General features: G+C 36.7%; 1 protein-coding gene across 6 annotated transcripts in view; it reads right to left on the bottom strand.

The window, feature by feature from the left end:
• Window positions 1–14,527, bottom strand: part of tfeb (transcription factor EB) — an 87,400-nt gene that overhangs the window by 47,867 nt on the left and 25,006 nt on the right. For 2 of the 6 annotated variants that reach the window (XM_007247755.4, XM_007247757.4), the window contains exon 2: window positions 3,989–4,081. The exons of 2 other annotated variants lie outside the window; for them this stretch is intronic. The gene's annotated coding sequence lies outside the window, so the exon portion shown is untranslated. Of the gene's footprint in view, window positions 1–3,988; window positions 4,082–8,948; window positions 9,186–14,527 lie in introns of those variants that run through there. 2 more of the 6 variants (XM_022682715.2, XM_007247758.3) reach the window with 2 other exon arrangements.

Genomic DNA, 14,527 nt, shown 5'->3' with positions numbered 1-14,527 from the left:
TTTATATAATAGACAATATATTGTAACAGGATTTAATGCGATAAACGATTTTAACATAATTTGTGAAATACGTTTATGCAACTAACATAATTATGTTTATGTATGAATAAGTAATTTTCCACATTGCATTAATAATAAAGGATTATCCTCTATTATCTTTAATAGCAAAATAATGCAATAACACTCTTTTGCTTCTGAGACAGAGAATACCATCTCTGTCATTGTCAGTGTGGCCTCTGCATGCTTCTAACTGCACTCTATAAACCATGCTAATCTAACAGCATGTACCATGTAATATTATACATTATATATATATATATATATATATATATATATATATATATATATATATGTGCAATATAATAACCAATATTCTGAATATTATGACAGTGAATGGAATTAACTGTTATTAATTACTCTTTACAGTTTACAGGCCAATCACAGGTCAAGAATGGTCTGTTTACTGTGCACAGGCCAATCACAGGTCAAGTACAGTCAGTTTGGAGTGCACGGGCCAATCACACGTCATGTAGGGTCAGTATGTTTAAAGCCCAATCACAGGCTAATCACAGTTTATGTACAATCCTTTCAAAGGCCTATCGTAGGTCAATCAAAAGCCATATCACAGGTCATGTATACCATACGTCATGCACAGGCCAATCACAGGCCGGTCACTGGCAAATCACAGGTCATGTACTCTCTGTTTATGGGACAATCATATGCCAATCACAGGTTACGTAAAGTTCGTTTACAGGCCGATAACAGGTAATGTACAGTCCGCTTACAAGCCGATCACAAGCCAATCACAGATCATGTACAGTCCACTTACAGGGCAATCATAAGCAAAAGCCGTATCATTGGTCAGGTACATTCTGTCAACAGGCCAGTCATAGGCCAATCACAGGTCATGTAGAGTGTGTTTACAGCCCAATCATCGGTCAATTACAGATCACGTACAGTCCTTTAACAGTCCAATCACAGGTAAATCACAGGTCATATAGAGTCCGTTTACAGGCCAATCATAAGCCAATCACAGGTAAATCACAGGTCATGTAGAGTCCGTTTACAGCCCAATCATTGGTCAATCACAGGTAAATCACAAGTCTTGTAGAGTCTGTTTACAGTCCAATCACAGGTAAATCACAGGTCATGTGCAGTCCGTTTACAGGCCAATCATCGGTCAATCACAGGTAAATCACATGTCATGTAGAGTCTGTTTACAGTCTAATCACAGGTCATGTGCAGCTTGTTTACAGGCCAATCATAAGCCAATCACAGGTAAATCACAGGTCACCTACAGTCCGTTTACAGTCCAATCACAGTTTATTCACAGGTCATGTACAGTCTGTTTAAAGTCCAATCACAGGTAAATCACAGGTCATGTAGAGTCCATTTACAGGCCAATCATAAGCCAATCACAGGTAAATCACAGGTCATGTACTGTCTATTTTAATGTCAATCACAGGTCATGTAGAGTTTGTTTACAAGCCAATTATAGGCCAATCACAGGTAAATCATGCATCATGCACAGGCCAATCACAGGTCATGTACACTTCGTTTACAGGCCAATCACATGCCATGCACAGACTGCCCACTGCCCATAGCTGACCTATGGGCAGTGGTTCAGTGCACCAGGGCTTCGTGACCTCCATTGTCTTTAACACAGACCACTAAGCTTATTACAGTTTGACTCTTTGGCTCTGAATCAAAAGGCCTTTGTTCAAAGCGTGCTGCACAAAGCCGCTATTCAAACACTAATGTTTTTAAATCATATTATATCATCATCTAGTAATGCAAGATTATTAGAGGCAATCCGCAGAGAGATTTCGCTTCAGCACATAGTCTAAAGATACGCTGAACGGCAGCTCTTTCAGACACAAAAGACTATGACAAAATACAGCCTGAAACTGAAACTCCATTCACAGCTGCTCCTGATGATGATGATGATGATGATGATGATGACAACAAAAGCATAGTGTAGGTTGACAGCAGGGATGTAAAAGTACGTGTATTCATATGGCTTGGTGTGCAAAGTTTTGCCAAGTACTTTGTAAAAATATATGTTTGCTCTACGCCACAAACTCCCAGCTGATAAAAAATTATCATATCAAAAAACTACCTCTACCTACAGTGACTTCAGCTATTCCCCAGTAACACACCAGTTAAACAAAGGCTGGTAGTAAGTAGTATGGGTGATATTAAACAGAGCATCCAACTGAGCTCAGATCAGTTTCCCTTTCAAAAGCATTGTAGATCCTGTACATAAATACAAGATACTCTGAAATAAGATTTGGCCTAAAACAACAACAAACTAAACAAGAAAATGAAATGAAATTAAAAGACCACTTCAGTTTCTGAATCAGTCTCTTTGATTTTGCTATTTATAGGTATATGTTTAAGTAAAATTAACATATTAACATAAAAATAGTGTCATTTAGAGCATTTATTTGCAGAAAATGAGAAATGTCTGAAATAACAAAAAAGACCTCAAATAATGCAAAGAAAATAAGTTCATATTTATAAAGTTTTAAGAGTTCAGAAATTAATATTTGGTGAATAAACCCTGGTTTTTAGTCACAGTTTTCATGCATCTTGGCATGTTCTCCTCCACCAGTCTTACACACTGCTTTTGGATAACTTTATGCCTTTACTCCTGGTGCAAAAATTTGAGCAGTAGTTCAGCTTGGTTTGATGGTTTGTGATCATCCATCTTCCTTTTTATAATATTCCAGAGGTTTTCAAATTGGTAAAATCAAGGAAAAACATCATCATTAAGTGGTCTCTTATATCAGATTAAACTGTACATAATCAGCAGTTTAGCTTAATTAAAAATAAGTATATTTGATGGCGGATCACCATGGTGCATTTGTGACTGGACCGAGACCAAAATCTGGTTTGGGGTCAAAGTTGGTGATGTAATTAATTTGCGTAAAAAAATTATAACAGCCCGTTATGATTCCTAATTAACTATGTGCGTTAATGCTTTAAAATTGACATCCCTAGAAAAAACATGTGCAGGCATGTGTCGCAACAGGAACCTATATAACTAAGTTAAACTAAATGACTAGAACTTGAAGTGAATATAATGCATGTTAAGACATTTTCTGCATTGTAAACTTGGATTACTGAGTTAAAGACCAAAGCCAAGGAGTTCAAAGCCAAATTAGACTTGAAATCGGGAGGCAAAGTAACTAGAAAGAGTGGGCGATATGGCCCTAAAACAATATCACGATATTTCATTGTTTTTTCTTGATAACAATACTCTTGGCGATATAACAAAACACTTAACAAAAATGTAAAAATACACTATATACTGCTAGAAAAAAATATATATATATTATTACATACAATATAATATTGCACACCCCTAAGTGAGATATTAAAAAATACATGAATTGTATCAGATTTGTAACAGAAGTCAATGATCTAGAATGTCATAATAATAATAATAATAATAATAATAATAATAATAATACACTCCAAATATCTCCATATATATTCAGAATTAAAGTAAAATTAATTAATTATACTGGACAGATTTAATCTGCACGATATTTTAGGGTATAATATCGTTCACGATATTTAAAATTTTTTACGATATTATCGTGTACGATACGATATGGCACACCCCTATTAACTAGTTAATAAACATAAAATAAGCATAAAACTTTAAGACTGCTTTTTGAGTTGAAGCTACTAATATTTTTATAGTGTGTCATGCAAAATAAATATATAGTCATGCATATAAACAGCATTAGAACAGAAGCAAGTAGAAAGCAATAACTTTTAATTCCGCTTTTAAGAGCTAACCTCTGCCCTGACCTTGGCAGTATGTACTCGGTACTTGCGCCTGTTTAGAAAGGTCTAAAACAGAATTTCCAGTGGGCGGAGCCTGACCGTGCTCAGGGTCACGGTTAGACGGCGCATTCTCCGCGGATTCTCTGCGTCTGTATTTATTTATCTCTGAGGACTCGGAGGACACAGTTACCTCTTTGTGCAGAAAGTGCTGCAAGTGATCCGTCTGTCTTCCCCACGCCGCGCTCTACATTTCCCCGCGCTGGGCCGAGGGGGGTCCGAGAGGCTGGAAGGGAAGCACAGAGGGCAGGGAGATGGTATCAGTGACAGGGACCGGTCTCAGAGAGGCCTGGGTGGAGGTGGCGGTGGAGGTGATCGGAGGAGTTACGGCTCCTGTCAGAGGTGAAATCGCTGCGACAGGTGCGCGGCAACAATAACATACAGCGAGCTTATTTATAGAGCTGATTTTCCACAGGACCAGGGGCGCAAATACGGAGGCTATGTTGCAAAATGTTACGTATTAATAGTAGCCCACACAAACAATTATTATTATGGATGTGTATTAGATTTGGGGTCAAGACTAGAGGTGCGACATATCATATTGTATGCAATAAAAAGCCATTTTTCCTCCCTAGATGATTTGATACTTCATTAATTTATTATTTTTATTTATTGTATTTTTATTTATATTTATTATTATTTTTATTTATTGTAATATTCCTAAAATTAAACATATAAGTATAATTTACTGAATACTGAATCATTTGTGCAATAAGTTATGATAACTCACTCTTTTTCATTTATCTTAACTTGTCAGCCTTTCAACTCTTCAACTTTGTGATACTTAGATTTATTTATATATATTTTTTAATTAAAGAGCCTCCAAATCATATTTTTTTCTATTAATATTTAATATGTGTTTCTTGGAAATAATGAAACATAGCAGTTCTGCTTAAAACTTTCATAAACATTTCCTAACCTATAAAAAAATCATTTTATTTTGGTCATTTCTGCCTCGCCGTCTCTAAGGTATAACTGTACTATAGGATTGGATGATGTTTCTGTGTACTTTTATAGGCAGACACATCATAATATGCAAATAAGTAAATCAATCTGCCCTGCTTCTAAACTCTTACATCACCCATACAGTGCCCCTAACAAACTAGACCTGCTTCTAAACCCATACATCACCCATTCAGTGCCCCTCACAAACTACCCCTGCTTCTAAACCCATACATCACCCATACAGTGCCCCTCATGAACTACCTCTGCTTCTAAACCCATATATCACCCATTCAGTGCCCCTCACAAACTACCCCTGCTTCTAAACCCATACATCACCCATACAGTGCCCCTCATAAACTACCTCTGCTTCTAAACCCATATATCACCCATACAGTGCCCCTCACAAGCTACCACTGCTTCTAAACCCATACATCACCCGTACAATGCCCTTAACAAACTAGCCCTACTTCTAAACCCATACATCACCCATACAGTGCCCCTCACAAACCACCCCTGCTTCTAAACCCATACATCATCCATACAGTGCCCCTCACAAACTACCCCTACTTCTAAACCCATACATCATCCATATAGTGCCCCTCACAAACTACCCCTACTTCTAAACCCATACATCACCCATACAGTGCCCCTAACAAACTACTACTCCCATTTTTACCATTTTTCAAATGTGAGCTGAGGATGGGGTCAACAAAAATCAGGGGGTTTAGTGCCTCTTTAAGTAAACTTGAAACTGTGAGTTATACAGAATCTTAAACAAATTCCTATTGGCTCCTGTAAGCATATATTTGCATAGTGGGTGGTTCTCCCTCACCCTTTAAGTCAACCATCAGTGTGTAGTTGTGCCCCCCAGGCTACCTTCTCTTGTGTGTCCTGTTACATTTATACAAGAATTTACTTGTTAGCTTCAGTGTTAATGGCTATAATCAGAAAATAGACATTTGTTGCTATATTAAAAAATATATATTTGTAATATTTAAGTTACATTTGTCTATTATAGAAGTTCTTGTTTAATCTGACTGTGAACAAGATAAATTATAAATGTTAAACTTGCTAATATGCTTTACTCCAGAGGGGGTTGAATCATTTTGAACAACAGTATACAACTTAAAAATTATGAGCTTCTTTGATTTTACCAAATTAAAAACCTCTGGAATATAATCAAGAGGAAGATGGATGATCACAAGCCATCAAACCAAACAGAACTGCTTGGATTTTTGCACCAGGAGCGGTATAAAGTTATCCAAAAGCAGTGTGTAAGACTGGTGGAGGAGAACATGCCAATTCATAAAGGAATATAAACGTGTTTCCTTTGCATTATTTGAGGTCTTTATTTTTTTTTAGGGTTTTATTTTAGTTTTAAAGGATGATTACAGGAAATAAATAAATATTAGGATAAATAATATTAAATAATAAAATAATATCCACTTTATAATGTAAACTTAATTAATTTGTCATGTGGTTAATTTAATCTAATCAAATTAAAAAAATAAAATCATTAGTTTAATCAATTTAAAAATACTGGGTTTTAATTTTAAATATATTACTTAATCAACTAGATCTATAGAGGCTCAACTAAGTGTTTCTAAAGTCAACTTTTTCCTCTGAGAGCTACAATATAGCTGCTTTTAAAGCTCTGGCTTTAGTAGAAACAAGCTAATACTCTACTACAAAGTCAGTGATTAATCCAAGAGCCAAGTTTAAAATACTGCAGGCCTTTAGATTGGAGCACATGGAGACCATAGGCCTTAACCAGTCAATTCAGGTCATATTCAGATCCATTCAACCTGATACAACAATCAGAACCAGTAGAAATCCAACCAACAAGAAAACTCAAAATCTGACAAGTAGTTCTGATTCCATCTAGTGCTGTTAAATCCTTTACATTCAATTAAAAATCTCACAGCAGCTTATCCAAGTATAATAAACCTGCCATATTCAAACCAAATCGCTCTGAAACAAAGAGTACATTCAGTCAAAAGCCCGGCTGATCTGACATTAAAAAATATGCCTTATTAAGCCTTATTTCACACACATACGAAAAAAAAAACATATAATCATACAGCAAATACAGCTTAGCTTTTCCATATGATCCACATTACAACAACACAGCAGCTATGTGCCATTTACTATTACTATTATTATTATTATTATTATTATTCCATATGCCGACCCCCTGCAGTCCAAATGGGCGTGTATCCTCAACCCTAACTCACCATCAGTGTGCAATCATGTCCACCAGGGCTACCATACTTTGAGTATTTAGTTATACCCTATCTAATATATAATGAATATTTGCTTGGTTACAGTGTTGTAGGCTGTAAGAACAAGTTACCATTTACTGTACTGTTATTTTGACAGAGTGCTGAACAAAACGTGTTTTAAGAGATGTTCTTTCCAGCATTAAGAACCAAAAACCCAAGATAACATTAAACCATGAATAAACAATTGTGAGTCATGTTAATCCACTTACTGTATCTTTTTTTTTGTGTGTTTTATCGTAACAAATAAAGGAGTTAAATGAACAGAACTGTTCATAACTGAGCTAAAAATGGAACTCTTGCAAGGTACTTAAGTTTTTAAGCTTTAAGCTTTTTATGCTTGTTATGATAAAAATTGCCATAAAACTACACATTAAACTTTTTACAGGCCTTGGAACATATACAGGCTACAAGTGTGGGTGATACAAAACCCTTTTTCTCTGCAGTAAAATAGGTTATTCACAATTACAAAGTTTTGGGACTTTAAAGTCTCCAACAGGTTACTTGGAGAAGCTGCCTGTTCACTCTCTACTCCACTTAATAATTTCAGATTAGTAACAGGAATCAACTCAAATTCTGCACATTTGAAAATAGACGTTAAAACTAAACAACCATAAATGTTTGATTTGTACTGAGGAAAACAGAGATTTTTAATTTTATTTTACTAAAGTGCCAATTTTATGATTGTTGATTTTATCATAATAATAAGTTGCAGATTTACTTCATTTTCTTTTTTTAAATGTAAAAAGTTTCTTTTACCATTACAATTAGAATTTGTAGTAACGTTTCTTATCAAACATGAAACCTTTTTACATAAAGATTGAATGTAAAAACTTCAAGATTTAGTTGTGTAATATCAGGCAGAAAATTGACAAAAATGCTGCCTGTTAAGGGGTTAAACTATGATAGTAGTAATAATAATAATAATAATAATAATAATAATAATAATAATAAAATATTTGCCATGGTCAATCCAACCCATTCTGAAACAAGGACTACTTTTAGCCAGGAGCCCGGCTGATCTGACATAACAAATTATGCCTTGTTAAGCCTTATTTCACACCTGTGACAAATGAAAACATACAATATTACAGCAAATACAGCTTAGTTGTACCATATATGATCCACAGTGCAACACCACGGCAACCACACGCCACTTACTATTATTATTATTATTATTATTATTATTATTATTATTATTATTATTATTATGCAGCTTCTATACACCGACCCTCTGCAGTCCACAATGGGCGCATATCCTCAATCCTAGCTCACCATCTATCTTGCCCACCAGGTCTATCTAACTAATGTATAATGGTTATTTGTCTGGCCACAGTGTTGTAGGCTGTAAGAACAAGTTACCATTTTCTGTGCTGTAAACTTTGACAGATTGCTGGAAAAAACAAGTTGACAGAGGTGTTTTATCCAGCATTAAGAATCAAATACGCATAAATAAACAATTGAGAATCATATTAATTGACTTAATGTATGTTTTTAAGTTTTAAAGTAATTTTTTATGCTTGTTATGATAAAATGGTCATTTTACACATATAAAAAGGGAAAACATAACACTTACTTTGAATATGCAGTTATTTTTACGCTTGTTATGACAAAATGGTCATAAATCTACACATTAAACTATGGTAGTAATTATAATAATAAATTATTTGCCATGGTCAAGCTAACCTGCTCTAAAACAAAGAGTACATTCAGCCGAGAGCCCGGCTGATCTGACATAACAAATTATACCTTGTTAAGCCTTATTTCACACCTATAACAAACAAAAACATACAATAATACAGCAAATACAGCTTAGCTGTATCATATATGATCCACAGTGCAACACCACGGCAACCACGCGCCACTTACTATTATTATTTTTATGATTCCCTGTTGCTGAGATCTGCAGCCGCCAAACACAAACCCCCTGTACTCCAAAGCCAAACGCTCACAGAATGAACGTTCATATTCCAGCGCCACTCTTTAACAGCACCACCAGCGGCCGGCTGTGACCGTCCAGAGAGAGAGAGAGAGAGAGAGAAAGAGAGAGAGAGGGACGAGCCACACTCGCTCGTGACCAAGAACCACAAGAGAGAGACACACAGATACAGAGAGAGAGAGACAGAGAGAAAGAGACTGATAGGGAAACCCTTAGTCATGAAGCCTCACTGTGTCCAAAGCTCCCGCTTCCTCCGCCTCCACTTCCCCTAAATTACTCAAGACCCGTCCGCCTACCCCTCAGACAGGAACAGTCAGGCCCCCTCGGTTTCCGGGACGGACCCCCGTTCCTCGACTGATCTTCCTCCCTATCTTATCTAACAGAGGAACAGAACTACTACACAGTGCTCTACAGTCTTCAGAACGCGTCCACTAAGGGTGGGCGTCCACTGAATCACTGAACACAATGGGCGAGGAAAGACAACGTTTGGGCACCGTAATCATCTCTACTGTTACTGTGTCTGTTAATGTGAACAGTGACTTGAAGATGATATTTATATTTAAGCATTAATACACTTGAGGTTATAACTTGTGCTATAACGTGTAACATTGGCACTGCACTGCTGAGGTTGTAGGTCATATATCAGCACAGCAGTTCCAATATTACACCTTATAGCATGAACCTCGAGTGTATTATTGCGATTATAACTAGTGATGGGATGATCCACTTTTTTCAGCTCCAATCCGATTCCGTTATAAAACTGATATAAAACTGCAGATACCAATACAAATACCGATACTTTTAGTTTCAGCCCTTTGAAGAGTATACACAAGTGCATTTAATGTAAATGCATTCCAAAGTCATTTATTTAACACACTTTATACACAAACAGACAATAATTTTCTTTCTAATTAAATATTTAAATTTTTATTAAATATAAAAGATGTTAAATGTTAAATATGTTAAATAATAAATACAGGAGACTTTTATTTTGACATGTAGCGTAGTGGACCGATCAAGAGCTGAGTTGGTGCCAAACGCTCAAAACCTGAGGAAAACAGCAAAACAACAGTAATCTGCCCTTTAATCAGACATTCAAATGGCTTTTTAAAAGGTAAATAAGAGCGTTTTTTCTGGGATTAAAAGCGTGAATTCAGCTGTAACTGGAAATATCTGCGCAAAACTGTGCCGGACTGAGGTGCACAGCTTTCGACACGTGCGTTTGTTCACGCTCGCTCCTCCTCCCCCTCACCCTTGCGCTGCTCAGGTGGCAGCAGCAGCCTGTCACTCACACAGAGACAGAGACAGCGCTGTGTATCTACTTCTTGTGTCGAGAATCAAAACATTGCAACATGATGTGTTTGATTTAATAGCCTTAAGTGACATCGCATGCCCTGCAATGTGACTATTGCCCATGCGCACATCGCGATGACGATGCTTAAACAATATATCACGCAGCCCTACACACAAGGACACGCCACAGTGCACAAACCCAACTTCAACATCAACAATAAAAATAATACAAAATAAAAGTACAATCCTGTTCTCGTATATAAATAACAGGCTTGCGCACCTTCTCAGCGTAAATGCTCAGGTCAGTTTCCTATGCTGAGAAGTACAGAAGTGCTGCGCTATTAAAATACCAATCTGTCAAGTCAGAGCGCACTTAAACTGAATAACAAGTGACACACTGATTGCTTTATATCATTGGTTTATTTTAGTTACGCCCGAAACACACTCATGATTATTGCAGAGAATTAGTGCATTTCCCAGCAACATTTGGAATTCATGCATTTCCACTGAATTAATTTTGCCATCTGTTCTCCTACCTATGAGTTTGTGCTCGTCAGTCGACTTTTCGCGACTTAATTTCAAGAAGCCTGCACTTTGCAGAGGACTGCCCTAAGGTAGTAAGTTGTCAGTGCCTTGTTTTAAATTAAAAAAAAAGTATGGAGCTACTTTTAGCTTGTTAATGATGTAAAAAATGTCCATTTCTTTAGTATAGGCAAATTTATGCCCCAATCACTAGCATTGTAAGCCTGTTGGGAGCATAAACTAAAAGCGCTGTGTTTCAAAAATACTTGGGTGAACAGAGGTGGGCTACTTGACGAAAGTTCAGACTCGTTATCATGTTTTATTACACCCCAAGTCCATTTCGCACCAAAGTTCTCCTTAAATTAAAGGGAAAAAGGAAGCGTCTGATCTCCCTCTGAAATCCGCACAACCGCATGCGATAATACATATGAAAGTCATACACATTGCTGTAGTTCAGCACCTGAGTGTGTGTGTGTGTGTGAGTGTGAACTAACAAAGCGTGAAAAACTGAGAGACTTCCTCATTTTCTCTCTGTAGAAACAAACAGAGCAGCTCACCACAAGTACTGAGACAGTAAAACACAGAGCACACGCACACAGCAGGTTCTGTTTATGATATCTCATCACTGTAAGTGATAAAACACAATTACACAATAAAATCAGCATCAGCAGTGTTTGAACCAACAGCGGTTGCATTCTGTCACCACCTAGTGGTTAACACACCTGCCCTGAGGCTCAGAAACACATTCCAATTCTGATTAAGCTTAATTTAAGCCATTTTCCATTAGATTAAAACCACTGCGTACTCACCTTTTCACTCAGGAGTCCCTCAGGAGAACTATCTATCTATCTATCTATAAGAGTGACGATAACAGTCATAGGTCTTATCTCATTTCTCATTTCTACCCATAGACTCTTGTTTTTGGGGTGTAAGAGGAAGTGGCTGAAATCTTCCCCTTTAGAAACCTGATATGTCGTCTAAATAATTAGATAAATACAAAAGAACACTGCTTCATTTCGAGGCTACTAGCTCTGTTTGGAAGCAGAAAATCGGTAAAGTTCAGCAACCTGCCCTAAATATCAAATATCCACCATAATTTCATAATTTCTCAGACCTAAGGTGCTAAAGTTAGCCTTACACTAGTTTATTGCTCAAACGTTTCTATTCCACCTTAAATGCAGCAGCCTAAGTAACTGTTGAACCACTTAAGGTGGCACAGGACATTAAGCTAGCTAGCTAGATACTGAGACATACTACTATCGATTGTTTATGTTTGTTATAATGAATATGGCCATAAAACTTTAAAACTACACATTAAACTATAGCAAAATGGACGCCATTTTGCCAAACATTGTTTATCAAAGCTCTCTGTTTGGAATGTGCCATTGAAAATCTCTGTTTTAGGGCCATAAAACATTTAAACAGCACATTAAACTACCACAATGCTGTGTAAAATTAACCTATATGTATACCATATCAACCACCCTAGGTATTATTTTTTCATGGACATTAAGCTAGCTAGCTAGATACTGAGACATACTACTATCGATTGTTTATGTTTGTTATAATGAATATGGCCATAAAACTTTAAAACTACACATTAAACTATAGCAAAATGGACGCCATTTTGCCAAACATTGTTTATCAAAGCTCTCTGTTTGGAATGTGCCATTGAAAATCTCTGTTTTAGGGCCATAAAACATTTAAACAGCACATTAAACTATGGTAATATGGCTGCCATCTTACCAGTGATTTCTCATAGCCCTCTGTTTAGAGTGTGTCTTTAAAAAAAGATCAGTTTGAAAAGCCATAATACTTTGAAACTACAAATTAAACTATGGTAATATGGCTGCCATCTTGCCAATGATTGTTTGTAGCCCTCTGTTTGGAGTGTGCCTTTGAGAAATCTCACTTTGTAGGGCCATAAAACTTAAAAAAAAAAAAACACATTAAACTAAGGTAATATGGCTGCCATCTTACCAGTGATTTCTCATAACCCACTGTTTGGAGTGTGCCTCAAAAAACATCTTAGTTTGAAAAGCCATAAAACTTTGAAATTACACATTAAACTACAGTAATGCTGCCGCCATCTTGCCAGTGATTTCTCGTAGCCCTCTGTTTGGAGTTTGCATTTGAGAAATCTCAGTTTAAAAAGCCCAAAAACTTTGAAACTAAGCATTAAACTATGATAATATGGCCTCTTATTTTTCAGCTGGATAACGCTCCACCACACACAGCAAGGGTTTTCTAGGAATTTCATTGGTTTGCCTGGCAGATTTAGTCGAAAGATTTATTGGCAAATGAGTATTAGAAGAATCGACTAGCTGGGGCACCAGCATCAACAACCTATGGGTATGCAGGATCTACAGGATCAGCTACATGGGTAAACATCTGTGGGCAAGTGTGCAAATGCACACACACAGCTTATCTAGACCCCGTAAAAAGGACCACCAATGAAATTTGTTGCTAAAAGCAATGCTCCAGTAGAAAATCTACGAGAAAGCCTTTCCTGGAGAGTAGAGAGTGGAGAGTTACTCCACCAAAAGCAGGATAAACTCTTTTTAATACTCTTAATTTTAGAAGAAACAATGAATGAGTTTTTGTACATATACAGTAGTGTATCTAGTGTATATCTCTAGGTAGGGTAAATAATGACGTGAGCTGCTCTACTGTGCTGTAAGAAGAAATCAAAAAGCAAGTGATTAAAATGCAAGAGGGGGAGGTGAGGAAGTTTTAAGGTCACTTACAAGAAGTGAGTATTTCTCTATATCTGAGTCACTGTCATTCCCTGCCGGCCTGGCTGATTGTTTGCCTACTGAAACCTAAATACAGCCAGGCTGCCCTTTGTTCTTAGTGGCATTTAGGCGGATGATGACAGAAGCATATTATCAATCTGTGGAACACGACCAAAGACCTGAGCCCTGTAAGACAGCAGGGTACATTGAAGGCTTTCCACAAGGTTTAGGAGTGTGTTTAGGAGAATTTTAAATAATTTACAAAGAAATGCATTTGTGAGTCTCTACTTTAATTCATCCCAACGGTGTTCTATCTGGTTGAGGTCAGGACTCTATGCAGGCCAGTCAAAGTCTTCCGCACTAAACTCACTTATCTCTCAATTTATGGACCTTGCTTTGGGCACAGCTAATTTAGAAGTGTGAAATTGTTCAAAAGCATTGAGAGTTCCTTTCACTGGAACTAAGGGTCCGAACCTTTGACAAAAACAAGCCCATACCATAATCTCCCCTCCACCAAATCACTACACACAGACTCTTTCATCAGATTGCCAGACGGAGAAGTGCAATTTATGAATCCAGTGGCAGCATACATATAATAACAATAACTCACATTTCAGGAAATGCAGTGTCTTGTGCAGTGTTAAATGAGCATTTTTTATGGCAATTTAATAAAAAAAAAAAAGAAAATTGGTCCATTAAATTTTCCACGTATTTTCCATAACATATCTACCACAGGCACAGTTTATATGCCACTACTACAATAATAGGTCATGTTACGGCATAATATTGCAATTAAACCCTTTTGTAGTGTAATAAACATTTGATTAGTAAGAAATTCATACATTGGACTAATTCATATAATTCAACTTATTCATACCAGTATATAGTAATAGTAATAGTAAAGTAATTCAAGCTTACAGACCCATGGACACCCTACTCTTTTGCAAGAGCCTTACACT

Source organism: Astyanax mexicanus, chromosome 24, assembly GCF_023375975.1.
Source record: "Astyanax mexicanus isolate ESR-SI-001 chromosome 24, AstMex3_surface, whole genome shotgun sequence".
NCBI lineage: Eukaryota > Metazoa > Chordata > Actinopteri > Characiformes > Acestrorhamphidae > Astyanax > Astyanax mexicanus.
This window is presented reverse-complemented; position numbering and strand designations above follow the sequence as displayed.